The sequence below is a fragment of the Hyperolius riggenbachi genome, chromosome 1 (genome assembly GCF_040937935.1).
Source record: "Hyperolius riggenbachi isolate aHypRig1 chromosome 1, aHypRig1.pri, whole genome shotgun sequence".
Classification (NCBI taxonomy): domain Eukaryota; kingdom Metazoa; phylum Chordata; class Amphibia; order Anura; family Hyperoliidae; genus Hyperolius; species Hyperolius riggenbachi.
Genome location: NC_090646.1, coordinates 678,555,442 through 678,580,203, shown reverse-complemented (window position 1 = coordinate 678,580,203; position 24,762 = coordinate 678,555,442).

The following is a 24,762-nucleotide window of genomic DNA, read 5'->3' as shown; positions in this document are numbered from 1 at the left end:
TACCTGTTTCTCAGGCAGTCCTGGGTGATTTGTCCGCTTGGAAATTGACGTGTCAGATGGTCCCGTACATAAGGAAACATTTCCCTACCTATACCATGTAGTGTTCCAGAACTCATGACACCTGACCGGTACAACACCCATTTTGTATCTGAAGGTGTGTGGGAGCCATTTCTTCTTTATGATTCTGGGACAGATGAAGTACATCGTCTTCATTTGGAAGAAGTTCAAATGTGGAGTGGATACATACAGTGAAGTATGTATACGGGGATGGGACTTCAAAAATCACTCCAGTGCTTTTTGCACCGATATCTGTGCTTCTTGCTAAAATAATATAATTCCCAATTTGTACTGCCTGCTTCCAAAACAAGCGTAGTACCTACTGCAAATTGTTTGAGGCGGTCTGATGCATGTGGCACCAATTCAAACCAGAGCATTTAATCAACCACTAAGTCCTCTAGAATGGCTAAACAACAACATTTTAATTATCATAAATTCACTTAGCACTGGTTTAGTCAATTGAGGGGGTTATGGTTATTGTTGTTAGTTTTACTTGTTATTCCATCATACTAATTATAAGTTTAGTTTAGAGTAATTCACTTTTCCACTATACAAATTCAGTAGGAGTTTAACTATCTATACCAATGTCTCTCTGTTTAGCTCAGGGTCAGTACCAACATTCCTTTGACTATACTGGGTTGCAACAAGTAATCATTGGTTGTAATCTACACAGTGTCTTAACATCTTAATAATGAATCACTGTATGCTATGCAATCTGTACCCTGCACTCTGTATAGATACTGATTGTATGTATAAAAACATACGCACTGTGTGGGGACCTCACTATTTGGTACGTGGAAAATTCAATAAAAAGTATGGTATGTAAAAAAAAAATGAAAACTTTCTACTTCCACAAATTTTTTTTTACAGCAGAACAGCATTTAAACAGGGCTAGTTAACACTGAGCACTTTTCTAGCGTTTCACTGGCGATCAGGCAAATAGCTGGAAAAGTGCTACAGCAATGTATTTAAATAAAACTGTTCTCATTCAAGCGATTTGTGGGACTTTAGGAATCACAAATGCAATGCATGCAGTGTTTTTGAAGCGATAGCGCTTCCATTTAAAGTATATAAGCGCTTCCCAAATCACTTTTTTTGTGCAGTGGTTTTTGAGCGCTTTCCCAGCACCCTTTGCTAAATTTTACCCATAAGAAGCAGCGTTTCCTGTGAACTGTCATTTCCTGTTTGTGCAAACAGAGGAGGAGAAGGGAGCAGACTGCTGGAGTGCTGTGTGATGTCAAAAATGGCTGGGAAGAGTTGGTTCTGTACAGAGAACCTTTTAACAAAAAGAGAGAGCCATCCTGGGTTGTATGACAAAGGAAGCAGCACATATTAGAAGAACCACAAGGTGCAGCGGGTGTGGGAGCAAATGGCAAAAGAAGTATTCAATGGAGATTGGGAGATGCCGAGTGCTAAGGAGAAAGAGGCAAATGGTAAAAAAAAAAAAAGTAAAAGGTGTGTACTTGTGGTGTACTATTAAGTAGTGCATTTGTCTTTTTGTTTGTTTGTTTGCTTGTATTTTGTCCTGCAGATAGTAAATTCAGAGAACAGTGTTATTTTTTTTTGTTTTGTTTTGGTTTTTTTTTATGTAAAGAGAGTGCAATTTATATTAACTGTCTGTCAGATCTGAGAGATTTTAAAAAAAATTGTGAAGAGAACTATTCTACAGCCCCTAAAGTGGGCAATAGCATATGTTTCCACTTTCAATAGAAAACACTTTGTTTTTTAATATAAGAAAGCTTTTTTTTTTTTTTTTTGCACTGTCTGGATTGCTAATAAAAAAAAAGAACAATTCTTGAACAAGCTAAAGAAGGTGTCAGTTTCCTGTGTGGGCCCATTTGTTTCTGTACCTGGCAATGGACATCCTTGTGTAGGCACAGAAAGTCTCCGGGTGAGCACTTAATTCTCTGTATAGCATCCGGAATTGTCCTTTTCTCTCTCTTTCTACCAGCATAGGATGGACCCAATATCTTCTCTGCCTGACACTGTGCCGGCTCAAAGCTGCTATAATAAATAGCACAACCAATTCTGGCACCTCTCTTCTGCTTACTTCTGTCTCCTCTCTCCTCTGTAACCCTCATCATGTGATCTGGCTTTTTATAATAAACACGTGTCTGAGCAGCCAAAACCAGCTCACATGACTTCCAGCAACCAATCAACAACAAGGGAAAAAACAGTGTCACATTTTTTCAAATAAAAACTACTGCTCACCAATCACTGGTTAATCACTAAACTCAAAACGCTCAAAAAACGCTTTTTTTACTGAAAACAAAATCGCACAGAAAAGCGCTGGAAAATCACTAAAAAAAGTGTTCAAAAGCAATAGGCGATTGCGTTTAGTGATTGTCAGTGTGAACTAGCCCTTAAAGGGAACCTGTACTGAGTAAAATTATTTAAAATAAACACATGAGGTAACTTCAAATGAACATTACATAGTTACCTTGCCATCAGTTCCTCTCAGAAGCTCACCATTTTCTTCTGACAATAATCCCTTCCAGTTCTGATAACATTTTGTCAGAACTGAAATATATCAGTTGCTGTCAGTTATGTCAGTTGCTGTCAGTTATAGCTGAGAGGACAACTGATGTGCCCGGTAATGTCCATGTTTCCCTATGGCTCAAGTGGGCGATGTTACAGTTTAACTGTGTGCTGACCAGAAAGCTGTTATGAGGTAATGGCCATTTTCAAAATGGAGGACGGAGAATTCCGTCGATCACAGTGGATAAACAGGATGCGGGAGAGGAGAAAGATTGATGAGTAGACTACACGGGAGGTAAGTATGACTTGTGTATTTTTATCTTGACTTTTAATTTTCAGTTCAGGTTTTCTTTAAACACAGAGGGCAATTTGGGCCACATCTGAATATATTATCTTTTGTTCACCTTCCTTCTGAGATACATTTAGTAAACATTAGCAAACTGAAACTGAGGTATAGTGAGCTGAGAAGCAAAAAGAGCTGAGACGTGATCACTAAAAATGAGGTTAATATACTAATACAACAGTTATGCAATAAAATGCAATATCAGCTTTCAGAGCAGATAAACTGTACTTTTGGAATTTGCTATTTGTAGACAGAATATTACTTGCGCACAAAAGCAAATACAAGAACTGTATGGGTAATTTTTATGTCAGAGTTTTATCCCACTTTAAGTCAGTAAGCCAGATTGTGAAGTATCTTCCAGTCAGTGTCCTGGTTCTTCCTGTGTTCCATTGCAGTAGGCAGGTGTTACCGGGGCGCCTCTCTTAGATTAACATGTTTCGAAGGTCTTGCTCATCTTCATCAGAATCAATCCCCTGAGCCTTCCCCACCCTATTTGTACCTGGTGGAACAGTTTGCCACGCCTCTCATTTCAGTGTAAAGGGCACCTCTCCTATTCCAAATTACTCTTTTGCAAAAAAAAAAAAAAAAAATTAATGAATTTTGATTAAAAAAATATTGAAAAATAAATACAAATCTGATTCATTTTTATAAAGATAATTCCAGTGTAAAGCTTTACGATTTTTCTTTTCTTCTCTTTTCTTATTGTAGTGGGGAGAAGGGAACCTATTACAAGTAATAAGTGGAAACCCAAATTAGACCATGAGGGTTACCTCTGTTTTTGATTAGAGAAGTTAAGCCTGCAAAATGAACTTTTGGAGTGGTCACAAAAAGATTCTGATCAGATGACGTCAATAAGATTGTACAACACAGGTGACGTCAATAAGATGGTGCAACACACGTGACGTCCATAAGATGGTACAACACAGGTGACCTCAATAAGTGTCAGGATGGAGAGGTTTACCTCGTCTGCAGGCAGCGGCGCGATCGCCGCGCCCGTGTCTGACGTCATCCCCGCCGCCGTCCCGGCGTGTCAGGGTCCGGCGGCTTTTTCCAGCAGGACGGGGCTCTCAGTTCTCCACAGGGCAAGGACAGCCCGCGCCCGCATCTTTATGATCTTAGGAGACGGGTCAGCTGACATGCCGGTCAGCTGACTCCAGACTCCATGCATTCCTCTGCTGATTGGTTGGAACACTCCTGGGCGGGCTGTTTGAGCTGCCTTATGATATTTAAGGCTGGATTTGGCAGTTGTTCCTTGTCTGTTATGAATACTTTGGTGCTAGCGCTCAGACCTTAGTCAGATCCTTGTGTGTTTGAACCGGCAGGACCCCGGGTATTCGCACTTAGCCTAGGATTATTATTACTATTGTATTTTGATTATTTCTGTGTATGACCTCTTGCCTTTACCTCTGATTACTCTCTTCGCCAATCTGATCTGTTGCTGACCTCTGTCTGTACGACTGGGATCCCACCAGTGGGCCTTTACCACTGGGAGGCAGCACCTAATAGGTGCCTGTGTATATTATCCTTATAAAGTGTGCACCAATCACCCGTATTACACTTTGAAAAAATACTGACGTCAGTTAAGTGCTGAGCTATACACTGCAAATCGTTACAATAAAATTGTACAACACAGGCGACGTCCATAAGATTGTACAACACAGGCGACGTCCATAAGATTGTACAACACAGGCGACGTCCATAAGATTGTACAACACAGGCGACATCATTAAGATTGAACAACACAGGTGACATTAAGATTGTACAACACAGGTGACGTCATTAAGATTGTAGAACAGCTCAATCATGGGGAATCTCTGGGGCTTGTGGAGGTATTTTGCATCAGGCATGAAATCAAAGAAAAGGCCATTTGCTTGGAAGAAGGTCCATCCACAATTCTTAATTTGGACCTCAGAAACATTAGCTCAGCAGTCATTCCTGAATTACCTCCCAGGGACTGTTTGCGTCATTTGGTCCAGAATGCCAGAAAGCGGGTAATGGCTCCTCCTCCTTTACCACTGTCTCTAGCTGACCACATCATTCCTGATCAATACAGGTCTTAGAGACGGTGCAATGCCTCCTTTATGATTATGAGCCACATGATGAACAGAATTCAGATTTTTGGCAAAAGTACAAATGCTAAATGCAAAATGATGCAAAAATATTAATAGTTTTTAAGATCGCTCCCGTACTGTTCAGGGAAGCGTTTGTACTTTTGGCAAGGAGAGAAAACTATGTTGTCCCTGCGCTGTACTGCCTGCTGCCAAACAAAATGCTAGTAACATTCAAAAAAATGTTTGACGCAATCAACCAATTGTGGCCTCATCTGAGCCCTGAGTACTATTCCACAGATTTTGATGTAGCCGACATTACCGCTTCCAAAGCAGTTTTCCACTTGTGCCACATTAATGTTTTTTTTTTCATCTAACATCGAACATCAAATTTGAATTAGATGACCTGGGACTTTGTCAGAGGTATTCTTCTGACCCAGAGTTTGCTCTTCCTACTCGCATGATAGCAGCTCTGGCTTTTGTCCCTATTCCAGATTTGGAAGTGGCACTGGATGCCATCACACCATAATTCATCCCAGAAATTCAGTCGTTGCTCAGCTTGGTTCAGTCGTGATTGCATTGGGGTCTGTGGGAGATGGTGGTCGGTGTATGAATGCACGCCGACAGGCATGGACTGCAGAAACAACTACGTGGAAGCCACTCATGGTTGCCTGCATACAGAGCATGGCATGGAACACCTGAGGTGCAAAAGAGGAGAGATTCCGATTACAAGCAGGTTGTGAGATGAGACTGTGCACCTCCTACACAACGCAAATGCAGGGATTCTTACAAAGGTAACTGAAAATAACTTTTCAGATGTAAAGAATAATGATTTAGGACAACACAATGGAGGAAGTTTCTTAGGATCAATAGAAGACCGTTCATTCTCTACAGCCCCTTCTACCTCCTCAGCTCCTACCATAAACCCTGCCCCCTCGACCTTAACAGCACCTGGCACTGCGAGAGCTTCAGGCGGTACACTCACCTTCCAGCAATAAAAAAGGCAATAAAACCCAATGACAAAAAGGGAGATAGATGCTCAAGCTATGGCCTAGCTCCTCAGAGAAATAAGGAGAGGAGACAGAGAGAAGAGGAGGAAGAGAAATAGAGCGTAGAAATGAAAAAAGTCCTACTTACCACTTTTAGTTAGTATGGTTCTTTTCTTAGATCAAGTTAAACAAGCTAAACATTTATTGGCAAAACAAGCCATTTTCAACACAATTTCGCAACATACTGACCCTGATGTTCCCTCATATTCTCCTACTCAAAACATTGTTGAACCTTCTATTCCTCGCAATGTACCATTTACACACTTTCCCCAATTTTTTCTTTTAATATCCCAACTATCCACCTTCCCATGGTCACCTTCTCATTTCTACTCTGAAGGCCCACATGCCCCATTGTTACAAATACAGCATCCGTTGCGCTCTTCTACACCAAGCCCTCACCAACCTGGTACAAGGCCAAAATTACAAAGTAGATCTTCCTCAGATTACGCGACTCTCCTGAACAAACATGCAAGATCTAGATTTCACAGCATGTCCAATCAATGCCTTCAACCAATTTTGGCATAAAATATGTCAAATTGTCAGACATGTTTATTGTGCTACCAATTTTTATCAGATTTTATAATTATCGAATCTGAAGATCAATTGGCTGCCAATTCCCTAGATGTATGGGCAAGGCTACTTTCACACTTGACACGCGTTGTGTCATGTTCTCCGCTCTGCAGCTCATTGTGAGGGGAATGCAAGTCTATGGAGACTCACCCATTGCTGGATTTGTGAATATTCATGCTGGAGGTAATGACCCAGGTAAAATTAGAATTGGGGACATAAGGGATTTGTTTTTCTTCACCGTTTATTTCCTAATGTAAATTTTTATTATTTAAATTATTTCGAGGTATATGTGATCTCCATTTGGTCATTTTGGTTACACACTTTTTTTTTTACAAAAAGTTAACAGGGTCATAGTTAGAGATGTCACGAATGGTTCGCCGGCGAACGGTTCCAGGCGAACTTTGGTGGTTCGCGTTCACCTGCATCAGGCGAACTTTTGCAAAAGTTGGATTCGCCCCATAATGCACTATGAGGGTCAACTTTGACCCTCTGCATCAGTCAGCAGGCACATTGTAGCCATTCAGGCTACACTAAGCCCTGGAGCCCCCCCCCCCCCCCCCCCTTATATAAGGCAGCCTCCGGCGGCCATTACAGTCACTCGTCTGCCTGCTATTAGACAGACTAGGGCGAGCTGCTGCAGATTGTTCTCCTAGGGACAGATTAGTTAGGTTCTTGGCTGCTTAGCTTGCTCCTGGCTGATTATTATTGCTTTTATAGCACCCCTCAACCGCTCTTATCAGAGCTAATCCTGTACTTTTTTTTTTTTTTTTACTGACACTTTTGTTGCATGCACAGCTAATTCATAGTGTGTGTGCCACTGCCAACAGCCCAGCACATTCAGTGACTACCTGTGTGTGTGACAGGGAGCTGCACATTGTACTACACAGTACTGCATATACCCAGTACACGTTGTGTTTACTTAACCCACCTCATCACTGCATATACCTAGCTTTGTGTTGAGTGAACCCAGCTCCCTGCATCTAACTACCTGTTGTGTTGAGTGAACCCAACTAACTACATATAACTACTTTTATTGTTCAGTGAACCCACCTCACTGCATCTAACTACCTATTGTGTTGAGTGAACCCACCTCACTGCATCTAACTACGTGTTGTGTTGAGTGAACCCGCCTCACTGCATCTCTCTACCTTTATTGTTCAGTGAACCCACCTCACTGCATATAACTACCTTTATTGTTCAGTGAACCCGGCTCACTGCATCTAACTACCTGTTTTCTTCTGTGAACCCACCTCACTGCACATAACTACCTGTTGTGTTGAGTGAACCCACCTCACTGCATATAACTACCTTTACTGTTCAGTGAACCCACCTCACTGCATATAACTACCTTTATTGTTCAGTGAACCCGGCTCACTGCATCTAACTACCTGTTGTCTTCTGTGAACCCACCTCACTGCACATAACTACCTGTTGTGTTCAGTGAACCCACCTCACTGCATCTAACTACCTGTTGTGTTCAGTGAACCCAGCTCACTGCATATACCTAGCATCCCCCCGAGATGGACAAAATGGACAAAGAAGGTCAAGGAAGAGGTAGAGGCAGACCCAGAGGAAGGCTACCAGGCACCGGCAGGTCTGTGCGAGGTGGTGTTGCCATGATTTCGTGCGGATCTGGCCCAAAATACAGTGCTCACAAGAAGGCACGTGCCATCACTTCCCAAAATTGTGAGGACGTGGTTGAGTATTTAACACAGAAAACCTTACCTCCCGCAGCCAGTGCTCACAAGAAGGCACGTGCCATCACTTCCCAAAATTGTGAGGACGTGGTTGAGTATTTAACACAGAAAACCTTACCTCCCGCAGCCAGTGCCACCAGCGCTAGTACAAGCACCACATCCGCTGCATTTGACACTTCGCAGGAGTTATATGGTGGTGGTGGTGAAATCACTGATTCACAGCCACTACTGCAACAAGAAGAAGGCGCAGGTACACCACCTCATACGTCTGAGTTAGGTGGCAATAGTATGGACGTAACATGTAAGGAGGGGGATGATGAACCACCTGAAGTTGGTGCAGTTGAGGTGGTGTCTGAGGAAAGTGAAGCTGGGCAGGAGGATTATGATGACGTTTATACGGATGCCACGTATGTTCCCAGTAGAGGAGATGACCAGGGGGACAGTTCAGAGGGGGAGTCAGAGAGGAGACGACTCCATGATAGAAGCAGAAGGAGCTCGTCCTCAGAAACAGCTGGGGGCAGTGTCCGGCGCCATCTATCACCAGCTATGGACAGCCAGCCAACATGCCCTTCAACGTCAGCTGCTGATGCCACCGTAGCGCCATCACCCCAGGGGGGCTCAGCGGTTTGGAAATTTAACGTGTGTCTCAGATCGGAGCAAAGCCATCTGTTCTCTCTGCCAGCAAAAATTGAGCCGTGGAAAGGCCAACTCTCACGTAGGGACAAGTGCCTTACGAAGGCACCTGGAGAAAAGACACAAACAGCTATGGCAAGAACACCTGAGGAAAAGCAGCACCCAAAAGACAAGCCACCCTCCTTCTCCTCTTACTCTTTCAGGTGCATCGTCTTCATCCGCTTTTTCCCTTGCACCTTCACAGCCACTCTCCTCCACACCGCCTCTTCCCTTAAGCGGTTCCTTCTCCTCTGCCCACAGCAGTACCCAGCTGTCCGTAAAGGAATTATTTGAGCGTAAGAAGCAAATGTCTGCCAGTCACCCTCTTGCCCGGCGTCTAACAGCTGGCGTGGCGCAACTATTAGCTCGCCCGCTATTATCATACAAGCTGGTGGAGTCGGAGGCTTTCCGTAAGTTTGTGGCCATTGGTACACCGCAGTGGAAGATACCAGGCCGCAATTATTTTTCACGAAAGGCCATACCCAAACTGTACCGTGCAGTTAAGAGGCAAGTGGTGTCATCTATTGCGAAGAGCGTTGGGTCAAGGGTCTACCTGACCACGGATGCCTGGTCTGCCAAGCACAGGCAGGACCGCTACATTACGTACACAGCCCATTGGGTCAACCTGGTGACCGATGGCAGCAAGCAGGCAGTACGTGGCGGCGCAGAGGACCGACTTGTCACACCTCCACGGCTTGCAGGCAGGCGTCCAGCCACCTCCTCTCCGCCTGCTACATACTCTCCGCTGTCGTCATCCTCCTTGGCTGGTGCCGCGATCTCCTCTCCAGCTACACAGCCCCCGCACCCCAGGGCCTATGCTGCATGCCAGGTACAACGGTGTCACGCAGTGTTAGACATGTCTTGCCTCAAAGCGGAGAGTCACACTGGAGCAGCTCTCCTGGCTGCTCTTAAACAGGTGAAGCAACGGCTGACCCCACACAAGCTTGAGATCGGCAACGTGGTGTGTGACAACGGCAGCAATCTCATTTCCGCGTTGAATTTGGGAAAGCTGACACATGTACCCTGCATGGCACATGTGCTGAATCTGGTCGTGCAAAGATTTGTGTCCAAGTACCCAGGCTTAGAGGACGTCCTGAAGCAGTCCAGGAAGTTGTGTGGGCATTTTAGGCGGTCTTACACGGCCTTGGCACGTTTTGCAGACATTCAGCGTAGAAACAACTTGCCGGTGAGACGCCTGATTTGCGATAGCCCGACTTGCTGGAATTCCACCCTGCTGATGTTCTCCCGCCTGCTAGACCAGGAGAAAGCCGTCACCCAGTACCTGTATCATTACAGTACAAGGACACAATCTGGGAAGATGGGGATGTAGTGGCCCAACAACTGGACACTGATGCGAAATGCATACAGGGTCATGGAGCCCTTTGAGGAGGTGACCAAACTGGTGAGTCGCGCTGAGGGCACCATCAGCGACTTGATCCCCTACGCTTACTTCCTGGAGCGTGCCGTGCGTAGTGTGGTGGATACAGCTGTGGAGGAGTGTGAACAAGAACAGTTATGGCAGCAGGAGTCATGGGAGCGACTTACATCCGAACCAGATGTTTCCACAACACCTGCGGCAGCACAGAGGGGGGAGGAGGAGGAGGAAGAAGAGGAGTCGTGTGGGGAAGGAGAGGAGTCAGACTCTGATGATGATGATGAAGAAGGTGTTTCTGTGGAGGAGGAAGAGGCGGCGGAAGAAGAACAACTGCGGCAGCTGTCACAGGGGGCTTCTGCTGCTCCACGTTCCCGTGGTATTGTTCGTGGCTGGGGGGAGGAAGAGGAGTTGCGTCCCGTCACTGAGGAAGAGCAAGAGGAGATGGAGAGTACGTCTGCATCCAACTTTGTGCAGATTAAGGCGAATGACCTGTACTGGGTGGTCGCGCTACTAGACCCTCGGTACAGGCACAAAGTGGCGGACCTGTTACCAACTCAACAGAAGGCGGAAAGGATGCAGCACTTGCAGAACAAGCGGTCGATGATGCTTTACAATGCGTTTAAGGGTGATGTGACTGCACAACGCAATCAAGGTACCACTGGCAGTAACCCTCCTCCTCCCAAGTCCACGCAGGCAAGGACAGGACGCTCCAGCGATCTCAGAGTGATGTCGGACATGCGGACATTCTTTAGTCCAACTCCTCGCCATAGTCCTTCCGGATCCACCCTCCACCAACGCCTGGACCGGCAGGTAGCCGACTACCTGGCCTTGAGTGTGGATGTAGACACTGCGAAAAGCGACGATGAACCCTTGGACTACTGGTTGCACAGGCTTGACCTGTGGCCAGAGCTGTCCCAATTTGCCATCCAACTTCTCTCTTGCCCTGCCGCAAGCGTCCTGTCAGAAAGGACCTTCATTGCAGCTGGAGGCATTGTCACTGAGAAGAGAAGTCGCCTAAGTCACGACAGTTTTCAGTACCTGACCTTTATCAAAATGAATGAGGCATGGATCACGGAGGGCTACTGCATGACCGAAGATTAAGTCAGTCCCCACACACAGCATCTCTGCCTGCAGGCCACTTGCCTTCTCCGCCACCACCAACAGGGTCCAGGACTCTAGGCAGATTCATGAATTTTTAAGGCCGCTGCTAGCAGCGGCCGCTACACTAATTTTTCTGGTGCGTGTACATGCCTGCCTAATTTTTCTGGCTGCACTGCGGGCGGCTGCAACAAAAAACAAGACATGTACATGTGCCCATGCCCTTTCGTCATTACCTTGCCGCGGTGAAGGGGCTTGCGTATCACAACGAAGCAATGACCTCCGGCTATTTGAGTGTCTCGGGTGGGGGTGGGACACAAAAGATAATAAGGTCGTTGCTTCTCTGTGGTCAAACCAAATTTGATCAGCTGGACAGTCACTGTTGTTCTATCATTGAGCTACCACAGCCCGGCGACCATATGGGCTTGAAAACCGCCACGGCCTACACTCTCGCCACGGTGCGCACCAGTCCAGCACAGCCGTCACTACGCAAACAGTGAGTTTAGTGTGTCAGTGTGAAGCAGAACTCTAATTACACTCCCTGATTGATGTATACACATGCAAGATGTTTTAAAGCACTTTAGGCATGCAATTTAGGATTCAATGTGAATTCTGCCCTTAAAACGCTGCTTTGCGTCACATCCAGATTTTTCCCCGGGACTTTAGGCATGTATCCCACTCCGCCATGCCCCCTTCCAGGTGTTAGACCCCTTGAAACCCCTTTTCCATCACTTTTGTGGCCAGCATATTTTTTTCTATTTTTCAAAGTTCGCATCCCCATTGAAGTCTATTGCGGTTCGCGAACCGAACCTTCCACGAACGGGGTTCGCAACATCACTAGTCATAGTGAGGTTTTTTCTTAGATCTTTGCAAGGCGATTATTTTCGCCTATTAGATAAGCGATTTATTTTATAGAAAAGCTAAAAAGTAAAAAAGTTATTATAAAGTTAATGACTGAGGTGATGCAAGTCCCTCACTGTAGTTCATCTATCACCATGGAAAAATGTGGATTTCAAAAATGTATGAATAGAGCAGTTTTCTTCTGACAGACATGTCAGCATACGCAAATGTTTGAGAGAAGATTTCCCAGAAATAGACCATCAGTTTGATGTATGGCACTTTGTCAAAAACTTGAACAAGAAGATCCGTGCTGCAAGCTAGAGACCCGATTGTGCTCCCCTCAAACACTGGATTGATAATATCAATAACCAATTATGGAGGAGCATAAAGCACTGTAAAAACAATGTCGACATTCTTGAACAAAACGAATACATTGATTCACCACATCATTAACGAGCACAAATGGATTGAGGGCAAAGATGCAGACATTTTCCCTTATTTCAATGTTCAAGTCACAACCAAAAATTACAAGTTTTATGTTGGAAACATCCTCTGTGGTATTGATTGTATGTTCTGGTTCAAACTATTCTAACATAGCTCATTTTTGTTTTTTAAAAATATCAAAAACGGTTCTGCTTTCCAGCACCGCATAATGCATGGGAGAAAAAAAACTTTCTAACAGGCCTGTTACAATAGCCGGTGATGGACAATGCGACAGTCATGGCCATAGTGAAAAGTAGTTAGCGTATACTGTACATTCATGACATGCTTACTAAAAGTTATTGACTTTGAGGTGGTCCAAGTCACTCACTGTAGTTTATCACCATGGCAAAATTTGTATTTCAAAAATTTATGAATAAAGCAGTTTGCTTCTGACAGACATGTCAGCATAAGCAAATGTTTGAGAGAAGATTTCCCAGAAATAGACCATCAGCTTGATGTGTGGCACTTTGTCAAAAACTTGAAAAAGATCTATGCTGTAGGCAAGAGAGCTGGTCGTGCCCCCCTCAAACACTGGATAGATGAGATCAATAATCAATTATGGAGGAGCATAAAGCACTGTAAAAACAATGTCGACATTCTTGAACAACTGATTCACCACATCATTAACACATCACCACATCATTAACGAGCACAAATGGAGGGAGGATGGGGTTGTGCAAAGATGCAGACATTCTCCCTTATCTGAATCTCAAATTCAGAATTCACATTGACTACTTGATGATACCATGGCTTTCAAAACATTGAAAAGTATTGTAACGGACAAAGATCTTATCAGAGATTTTCCTCACTTGATATGGTCATGTCACACAGGGCAAATGGAGGTATACCACAGTTCTGTACTGAAGTATCGAACAAAGAGACTTCATTGAGGAATGGATAGTATGTGTACCCGGGACCATCCTTGCTGCGTTATCCAGCAATCATAATGCAGAAAGAGAACAGGACTAGGTGAAAAAACATGAGTTGGGCAGTAAGAGTGTGAAATTTGCGGCACCCAATGGAAGGAACAATTAGTGTACAAACTCTGTTTACAAAAAGCGAAAATATGATTACCTGCAAATAATTGTTACAGATATACTTGGACTGCCAGCAGTGTAACCTCAAATTGGAAGTCAAAGTCTGATGATCTACCATTGAACATTGCTAAGATTCCAAGACCAGATAAATCAGAAATACTAAGCTGTCATCAATCACGTTTTGGGTCATCTTTTTGAATTTTTAAAAGTACTTTGCTATTGTATAGTCTTTTGTTCAGAAAGTAAATCATCATTTTGATTGTTGGTTAATCATTATTGGTAAATTTGGTTACAATATTCTTATTTTCAATAACTATACCACATCGACACGTCCATGTTTTAAAGTAACAGCCATAATACTTACAACTTCATTTTAGTTGTATGTGGAAAGGAGTCCTGAAATGTGAAAGGCTTACAGAGCGGAAATAAGTATAGTAAAGGGGGGAACATTCATGTTTGCGTATTAGTCCACCCCCAAGGCTCGGTCCTTGGCCCCCTACTGTTCTCCCTATACACATCCTCTATTGGTAAGGTTATCTCCTCCATGGGTTTTAACTATCATCTGTATGCAGATGACACCCAAATCTACCTCCACACCCCTGACATAGTCTCCTCCTGCCTATCTGGCATCTCCTCCTGGATGTCCGCTAGGTTCCTGAAACTAAATCTAGACAAAACGGAATTTATGATCTTCCCACCCCGGTCATCCCTGGACCTCCCAGATGTGCAGGTCACTGTTAACCACACTACCATTCACCCTACCTCTCAAGCCCGCTGTCTGGGTGTCACCCTGGACTCCACACTCTCCTTCACTCCTCACAAAGTCCTGCAACTTCCACCTTCGTAACATCTGTAAGATTCGCCCTTTCCTAACCTCTGCCACCACCAAACTCCTCATCCATGCCCTCATAATTTCCCGCCTTGACTACTGCAATGCCCTTCTGTCTGGTCTCCAATTGACCCGAATAGCCCCACTGCAGTCCATCATGAATGCGGCAGCCAGAATTATCCACTCCTCCCATCGCTCCACCAGGCCGGCTCCCCTCCATGAATCCCTCCACTGGCTTCCTATCCAGTCCAGAATCAGATTCAAGATACTGTGTCTGACCTACAAATCTGTCCATAAAACCTGTCCAACCTACATATCTGATCTTACTCAGAGATACACACCAAGCCGCTCACTCCGCATCACCCAGTCCCATGCACGCCTCCAAGACTTCTCAAGAGCCGCTCCAACACTATGGAACTCCCTACCTCCACCCATTAGGGCAGCCCCCTCCTTCAACACCTTCAAGAAAGCCCTCAAAACTCACCTTTTCACTCTGGCCTACCGCCCCTCACAATTGCCCTAAACCCACAGCTGAACTCTTGTCCCCACCTCTCGTGTCCCTTTGGGCAGGGTCCTTCTTTTGTGTGCTACCTGATCATGCACCCCCATTACTATGAACCCTTGCTATGCATTTGAGTGAAAATGACTTGCCTAATCTCCATGCTCCCCTCCAGTGACTGACTAAGCATTGCCTTGTACTCATACTGTGCTGTGTGATCTGGTTTTCTTGTATTCCTGTATTGTCTTATTGCTGTATGTCACCCTAAATATTGTCTGTAACCGAACTAATGTCCAGCGCTGTGTAATATGTTGGTGCTTTATAAATACAATAAATAATAATAATGATTAGTCAAAATGCCCACCGCTCCCTCCACTCTACTCCGTTCCCCACTGTCAGCCTATAATTCACCTCTAACTAGCCGGTCACCTCTGCTTATGGTTGCCCCAAGTCAGCATGGTCATTTGAAGTGTGCATTCGTCCACAGCCAGGGACTGCTTTATACAAGTGCGCAACACATTTGTGAAGTTGTTGAGAGATCACAGAGAGGGAGCGATAGGCAAAAAGATAACATTTACTTTTTTTTTTTTTTTTTTTTACAAAATAAAGAATTATGAATTATTTCAAATACAAATTTTGCATACATAGGGCCTGATTCACAAAGCGGTGCAAACACTTTGCACGCCTGTGAAAAGCCCTTTATCACGCCTAAACTTGGTTTAGGCGTGATCTTAAGTAACTCGCGCGAAGCTCCCGCGCGCAAACTTTTGCGCGTGCAGCGCTCATTAAGCCCTATGGGACTTTGCGCGCGTTGCAGCACAAAGCGGTGATAACTTTGCTAGTGCAAAGGTTATCGCGCCTAAAGTCTTTTAGGCGTGATAACTGAGTTATCACCGCTTTGTGAATCAGGCCCATAACATGTATTCTCTAACATATAATAACATACATGTAACGATCGGTGTCAGCACACAGAGAGAATCTGATTATTGGTGATCTGCAGTATCACCAACAATACAGATATATACCTGATTATTGATGATCTGCAGAATCACCAACAATACAAGTATGACTAACCTCTGGACACCTGATAAAGTGTATGTGTTTTGGTGCAACAGTAGGCTGTCTCCCGTGGGGCAGGAGACGCAGATAACAATGAGCATGGACCACCTGAGGAGCAGGTGGCCCTTGGCGGTGTGTGAACTATCTCCTAGGAAAGGAGATAGAGATAACCTGCGAGCCAGTGATTCCCTGCAATACTGGGAATCAGACTATACTGCAGCCAAAGACTCCTAAGGGATAGAGCCCCTGACTGGACTGCAGAGAGGCCTCTCTGAGGAACAGGAGGTCTCTGCAGCTACCTGACACTTGGCGGGGTAGTGTCACAGGTAATACAGACAGACTGAACACTCAAGGAATGAGTGACAGCCAGAAGGGTCGGCCAGGCCAGGTCGGCAACACACGGGCAGATAAGGTACAGAGACAGAAGGCTGATTCGGTGACCAGGTACAGGCAGGGTTTGGCAACAGGTAGGCAGATATGCATAGGTACCGAATCAGAAAGCAAGAGAGAGGTCGAGAGAGCAATGGGTCATAACAGATAAAGCAGAGGCCTAGTCTAGAGTGTGAGGTCCGTGGTCTCAGCACCCAGGAACTGGTCTAAAGAATAACACAGCTCTGACACAGTATTCCTCAGCTTGGGTGTGAGGTCCTTGGTCACAACACCCTGGAACTGGTCTAAAGTATAACACAGTAATGACACAAGCGTAATCTGGCTAAGTGTAAATTCCCAGGTCCACCTGGTTTTAACACACTGTGGGATCTGACTATGGTCTGAGTGCTTTCACGTATGTATTCGCAACGGCAGACAACCTGAGACAGACCGGCGAGATCTATATGTAGTGCAGCGCTCCTCAGCGCCACCCAGCGCCACTGATCAGCTGATCCCTCTCCTCCTGGCATAAAGGTCCTGCCTCCCAGCGCGCGCGCCCGTAGCTCTCCATCTGTTGTGCACTAGAAGGCTCAGACAAACGAGACGCATGCTGCTGTGCGGAAACCGCCGGTCTGAACGCGGAGACAGCCGCCAAACCGCGCGGCGGCGTCTCCGCAATCCTTTACACTAAATAGAGATTATGAACTTAACAGTATATTAGCATGATTGATTTTAGTCATTCTAGTATTGCTTATTTAGTGAGGATTTAACCTTATAATGATAATCACACATATGTAAATGCATCTCCTATTTTGTAGTGTATCAGCCAAATGTTTTTTTTTTATTGAGTTACAGACTTCTTATGCATACCAAAGCCAAAGAAATGTTTTAAAGATCAGTTTTAGTAATGGGTGGTGGGAGGCAGAATGCACCGTGTGGATGTTTGGTATCCAAGAGAAAACTAGGTTCCGAAGTGGCATGCTAGCGAGCGGCGCTCGGGACAACCACTACTACCTGTACAATGCGCATTACTTCTCTACTCGTGTGTAAATTGTAATGACTTTTACTTGTATTAATTGGTTTTACACTATTTGGAGCCTCTCAGTCCATAGTGTCTGCGTGACTGTGGAGCTGCATACTGGTCACCGCGAGTGCTCCCATACACAGTGTTTGATTGCCCCCCGCATGTTTTGAATCCCTACCTCCGGAGTTGTGGAGGCCAGTGAGGGTGAGTGTGGGTCAAACGGGGGGATCCATGTGTGGAGGTGATCGCGGAAGGTGTTGGTTTCACACTGGCGCAGTGACGGGAACAGCTCTTTTAATTTTGATTACGCTATGTGCTTTTTTTCTTCTCTTGCATATATGATGTGTGGATCTGGATAAAGAGATTGGTCCTGACCGTGGGTCATTATCCCATTTCATCCTGGAACTTGGATTGACCGGGAATATTTTGAACTGTGGATAAGTGACTTTATCTGCTTTGCTGTTTTATCTATGAGCGCGGCCATACTTTGAGTGATTTGCCTTGTACAAAACTGACAGTTTGTATTTGGATTGCACACCACAGCTTTCATAACCTTTTTTTCCATTAGCGATATATATATATATATATATATATATATATATATATATATATATATATATATATATATATATATATATATATATATATAATATAAATAATTTTTGCCTAGGTTAAAATCACATTCCTCCTCCAACCCAGGCCATATTTTATTGGACTTGTTGGGAGATGTCCCAATCCTCCAATCCAGAATTCTGGCCAAATGCAGTAAGCCTATACTGTAGTTTAGTGTGCATTTAGAATTGTTTCAGATAAAATTCTGGAAGATTTTTGTGCCAGATTTGGAACCATGCACTGGGGAGAGTCAACGGGAGGCTCCTCAATAAAAAGATGAGTTTGGGCAACACCAGCATTTTGATAATGTTGATTTGGCCAATTACATTAAAACAGGGACAGTCCCATGAATGAAGCTTCTCTTTATATTCCTTTACAATTCTGGAAACATTTGCCCTAAACAGGTTGTCTGGGTCCCTAGGATGGTTGAATCCCAAATATTTATTTTGTGTGAATTCCAATTGAAATTGCAAAATTGTTTGATATTGGATTCAGTTTTAGGAGAGCATGCTAAATTGAGGATCGTAGTTTTCTTTTGATCGAATTGAAAATTAGAATGCTTAGATAAGAGTACCTGACATTTTGCAATAGATTTGGCTGTGTCAGTCAGCATCAGCAATAGATAATCTGCATAAGCAAAGACCTCGATCACTTGTTTTTGTTTTTAAGGAAAACCAGAAATAAACCACATTAAAAGATGTTTACATATCTGGGGGCTTTCTCCAGCCCCTTCCGTATGGATCGCTCTTACACCGCCATTCTCAGTCTTCTCTGTCTTCTGAACCGGGTCCCATAACTTTGGCCAGCCACGGCCAGTCTGTGCAAGCGCAGTGCGCTCAGCGGAGAATAGTACTGCGTCTGCGCTGAGTGCAGTGAGTGCTTCAACCGCAATGCAACAGGCATCACAAGGGATACAGCTGGAGGTTATACAGCCAAAATAGAGGCCGCTGTATAATTATTTATATCCTGCTGCTACCTTGCATAAAGAGGGAATAAACCCCCTACCCACAGAAAAAAACAATTCAAAAAGCTATATTAAAACAAGGAGCGCTGGAGTCTATTTTATAAATGTAAAACAGTTTTCTGGTTATTGATTATAAGCTTAAAATAGGCATGCCTTAATAGCAATCACACTCACCATTAATACTCACTGAAGGCCTCTGTGTCCCCTTTAAAAACAACAATAAGGAGTTCCTGCGGATGGGTCTGCAGTATTTCCCTGCATTCCCATGGGTATTGTCAGCTTCTGCCTGTGTGTTACACTCGGTCTTCCATGTGGTCCACACTGGTTTACACTGGGGCAAGGTGAAGAGGTGATGGACGCAGAGCCTCATATAGTACCACAGACGGTCCAAGCGGGTACAGATCTACATGTTTCAACGGACCAGGCCGTCTTCCTCAGGATTAAAACCAGCCACGAATGCCTGTGGTAGCGAGAACACAGGGGCAGACTGGGCAGGGGCAGACCAGGGGCGGAGAGTCAGGCAGGGGCACGCAATGAGAATCATTCACTCACCAGTTTTTTTTATTATTTTTGTAGTCTTTCTGTTGCTGAAGAGTAATTCCGGGTAAAATGTTTTTTTCAGAGTTCCGGAAACAAAAATTGAGACTGGCATTAGCCGCATACATAGTTGTTGATGAAGAGGAGACTAATTAATAAAAGACCAAATTAAAAAAAAAAGGCTCCGATGTGCGTTTGATGCAGGCGTTAGTGGAGAACAACCCTGAAGATTTCTTAACCACCTTAGCGGTATGGACGAGCTCAGCTCGTCCATTACCGCCAGAGGGTGCCGCTCAGGCCCTGCTGGGCCGATTTTGATAAAATAAAAAGGCAGCACACGCAGCCGGCACTTTGCCAGCCGCGTGTGCTGCCTGATCGCCGCCGCTCTGCGGCGATCCGCCGCGAGCAGCGGCGAAATAGGGTCCCCCCAGCCGCCCGAGCCCTGCGCAGCCGGAACAAATAGTTCCGGCCAGCGCTAAGGGCTGGATCGGAGGTGGCTGACGTCAGGACGTCGGCTGATGTCCATGACGTCACTCCGCTCGTCGCCATGGCGACGAGGAAAGCCAAACAAGGAAGGATGCTCATTGCAGCCTTCCTTGTTAATTCTGCTTGCCGGAGGCAATCAGAAGAACGCCTCCAGAGCGCCCTCTAGTGGGCAGTTCAGTTTCAGTTGGCTGCACGAAATAGTTTTTTTTTTATTAAAAAAAAAACCTCCCGCAGCCGCCCTGGCGATCTCAATAGAACGCCAGGGTGGTTAAATTACCTATGGATGAGCAGAGCAAACTTTGATGTGTTACTTGCAGGGCTGGATTTAGGCCAAGGCCGCCTAGGCCATGGCCTAGGGCAGCACAGGAGCAGGGGCGAGTGGGCAGCATGCTAAACTGGTGCAGCATTTGCCAGCAGAGAAATCAGGCAAGTGCGGAGGCAGATGGAGACGGTGCTGCTGTGCTGAAGAAGAGCGGTGACATTGATGGCTGCTGCGGTGTGGAGGCAAGCAGGCTACCTATATTGAAAGGGGGGAGGGGGAAAGGGAGGAAATAAGGGAGTCATCTGGCTACCAATACTGGAGGGGGGAGGGGTCATCAGGCTACCTATACTAGAGGGGAGGGGTCATCTCGCAAACCTATACTGGAGGGGGGCAGCTGGTGACAATGGCCTTGGGCGGCAAAGAGTACAAATCAGGCCCTGGTTACTTGGGTTAATAACACCTATTGTGGAGATAATGAATACTAATGTGAGAGAAGCGATAACACCAGAACAAAGATTGACAGCAACACTGAGGTTCTAGGCAATAGAGAGAACGTATGAGGATTTAAAGTTCAGTACTGCAATATCTGCACAGTCTTTAAGCAGAATTGTACCCGAGACCTGTCGTGCTCTTATAACTGTGCTTCAGGGTGACTATATGAAGGTAATTTTATTTATTTTTATGTAGTGTTTGCAATGAGGGCCTGTTTTTACTAAAATTGAATTTTGAATGGAGAAATTTGACTTCATTGAATATGTTGGTGTAATGTAATGTAGGTAAATTGTGTGTACTTAAAACAGGGGTATTGAAATTCATGTGGGTCAGGTGAAATTTAAGCAGAACTAATGTGTAGTTTAAATGTCAATGTCTGGATTTATACCCTTTACTGGCCTTGTCACTTTCAGTCGATACTCCACTGAAGTATAGCTTTTGGGGTAAACTTTTCTTTCCTTCCTCCCCTCCACCCACCTTCCTTTTGAGAATGTTTGAAATATAAAACCTACCTTGAAATTAAGCCAAGCCCTAGTGGAATTTAAAAGGGAGGAAGAGGTAGCCAGTAAGCAGTGACAGAGCAGTGCCGTGCCAATCGGGCATCGGTCCTGTCATCCCAGCACACATCCGGGTTATCAGCTGTGTGCAAGGATGACAGGGCAGGTGCCTGATCAGTACAGTAGCATTAGTGTTGGGCGAACAGTGTTCGCCAGTGTTCGCCACTGTTCGGGTTCTGCAGAACATCACCCTATTCGGGTGATGTTCGAGTTCCACCTGATGGCGTTCGGCCAAACCGTTCGGCCATATGGCCGAACTAAGAGCGCATGGCCGAACGTTCCCCGAACGTTCGGCTAGCGCTGTGATTGGCCGAACGGGTCACGTGGTTCGGACCCGAACGCGCTCTGATTGGCTGAACGGGTCACGTGGTTCGGGTAAATAAATACCCGATCCACGTCATTTCTCCGCCATTTGTCTGTGGGTTTAGCTTTGAGTAGGCAGGCAGGGTAGTTCTCTCTCCAGCCAGGCTAGCCAGGGTCCCCCCAGTCATTGTGTCGCTGCTGGGAACAGTAGTACACCGCTCACCCACACTATATAGCATTGTGTTTACTGCCACTCTGTGTACACCGCTCACCCACCACTGTATAGTATTGTGTTTACTGCCACTCTGTGTCTCTGCTGGGAACAGTAGTACACCGCTCACCCGCCACTGTATAGCATTGTGCTCTGTGTCGCTGCTGGGAACAGTAGTACACCGCTCACCCACCACTGTATAGCATTGTGCTCTGTGTCGCTGCTGGGAATAGTAGTACCCCGCTCACCCACCACTGTATAGCATTGTGCTCTGTGTCGCTGCTGGGAATAGTAGTACACCGCTCACCCACCACTGTATAGCATTGTTTTCTGTGTCGCTGCTGGGAATAGTAGTACACCGCTCACCCACCACTGTATAGCATTGTGCTCTGTGTCGCTGCTGGGAACAGTAGTACACCGCTCACCCACCACTGTATAGCATTGTGCTCTGTGTCGCTGCTGGGAACAGTAGTACACCGCTCACCCACCACTGTATAGCCTTGTGCTCTGTGTCGCTGCTGGGAATAGTAGTACACCGCTCACCCACCACTGTATAGCATTGTGCTCTGTGTCGCTGCTGGGAATAGTAGTACACCGCTCACCCACCACTGTATAGCATTGTGCTCTGTGTCGCTGCTGGGAATAGTAGTACACCGCTCACCCACCACTGTATAGCATTGTGCTCTGTGTCGCTGCTGGGAATAGTAGTACACCGCTCACCCACCACTGTATAGCATTGTGCTCTGTGTCGCTACTGGGAATAGTAGTATACCGCTCACCCACCACTGTATAGCATTGTGCTCTGTGTCGCTGCTGGGAATAGTAGTACACCGCTCACCCACCACTGTATAGCATTGTGCTCTGTGTCGCTGCTGGGAATAGTAGTACACCGCTCACCCACCACTGTATAGCATTTCTGTACTGCCACTGTACTGCTGCCAGTCAGCGTGTACTTTAAGGATAAGTGAAATGAAGAAGAAATCCGGTGAAAGAGGGAGGGGCAAGGGAAGAGGTGCTTCCCCTGACGGTTCACGTACAGGCCACAGTGGAGCACCGAAGAAAACCCACTCAATACCGCCCATGTTGTCCAGGAAATCAACCCTCACAAATCCAAAAGAACAGGACCAGATAATTAATTGGATGACCTCTCAAGCGTCCAGCAGTGGGTTAAGCAGCACCAGCACATCACGCACGAGGTCCGAGTCCTCAGCCAGTTACAAGGAGCCAGTGGGCAAAAAGCTGACACAACCGGCAGCGACACCACGCACACAACTGCCAAATAACCAGTCCGAAGAATTTTCTCAGGACACAATGGGGTATTCGCAGGAGCTATTCCCAGCCCAACAAACTTCCACCTTTCAAAGGTCAATGGAACAGCCAGAAATGTTGTGCCCGGATTCACAACCATTTACTGTGGGAAATGCACCGCGCACTGAAATGCAAGGCAAGTCCGAGGACTTTGAAACCCAAATCCCAGAGCAAGTTGGGCAGGAGGGGTTTCAATTGCAGGAGGTCGGCCGAGAAGATCTGGAAGACGACGTTGGAGTGAGCTGCGCAGAGGTTGTTCTGGGGAGCTCTACTCCACGGCGGCGGCCCACAATCACATATGACGAGTTTGAGGAGATGGAAGAGGAGGGTTTGGACAATGTGGACACAGACCCAGATTTTGTATGTGAAGGAGAACATCGCCGTCGTAGCAGCACAGATGAGTCTGTTGAAGAACCCACTGCTGCACGAGTTCGCCTTGTGCCACAAGGTAGGCGGCGCGAAATTTCAGGCACCACAAGCGTGGAAGTTCAAGTGAGACGCAAAAGAGGCACAAACAGAAATCGCCAGCAAGGCAGGTGCTCCAAAGTCTGGCCTTTCTTTGAAGACTGCACTGAGGATGGTACCATGGTGATTTGCAAGGTGTGCAAGACCCGCCTGAGCAGGGGGAAACATTAACAACCTCTCCACCACCAGCATGACCCGCCACATGGTATCCAAACATCCCACTCTGTGGGCAAACGCGGCAGGACAGGGTACCAGCAACACTGCCTCCCTTGGGGTTACCAGACTCACCACCAGACCCTCCTCAGCAGCAGCAGTAGCCCAGCCATTGCGTGGTTCACAACAACATTCACAAACATCAGACGACGCTGACACTGTCACTTTCTGGAATAGTGCTCTTGAGGTCTCCCAGTCTTCATCAAACACAACAACCAACAGCCCTTCAGTGTGCAGCCCTACGGTTCAGTTGTCTGTCTCGGAGATGTTTGAGCGCAAGAGGAAATTGCCAGCAAATGACCTCCGGGCCGTGGCACTAACAGCCAGCATAGCCAAGCTTCTGGCCTGCGAAATGCTGCCATATCGAGTGGTGGAGACAAACAGCTTCAAGGGCATGTCAGTGGCCATCCCACGTTACGTGGTTCCCAGCCGCTACCACTTTGCGCGCTCTGCAGTGCCTGAGTTGCATGAGCACGTGGTCAGCAAAATAACCCGAAGCTTGAAGAATGCCATTGCCTGCAAGGTTCACCTCACCACTGACACCTGGACGAGTGCGTTCGGCCAGGGTCGATACGTCTCCCTTACCGCGCACTGGGTGAACCTTGTGGAGCCTGGCAGCGATTCCTCACCTGCTACGGCGCGGGTGTTGCCCACGCCGCAAACAGCTGTTGGCATGCGTCAGCAAGCGTTGCTGAAGCTGATCTGCCTTGGGGATAAGCAGCACACAGGGGAGGAAATTTGGAGGGGAATAAAGGAACAGACGGATTTGTGGCTGGCACCGCTGGACCTGAAACCGGGCATGGTTGTGTGTGATAATGGGAGCAA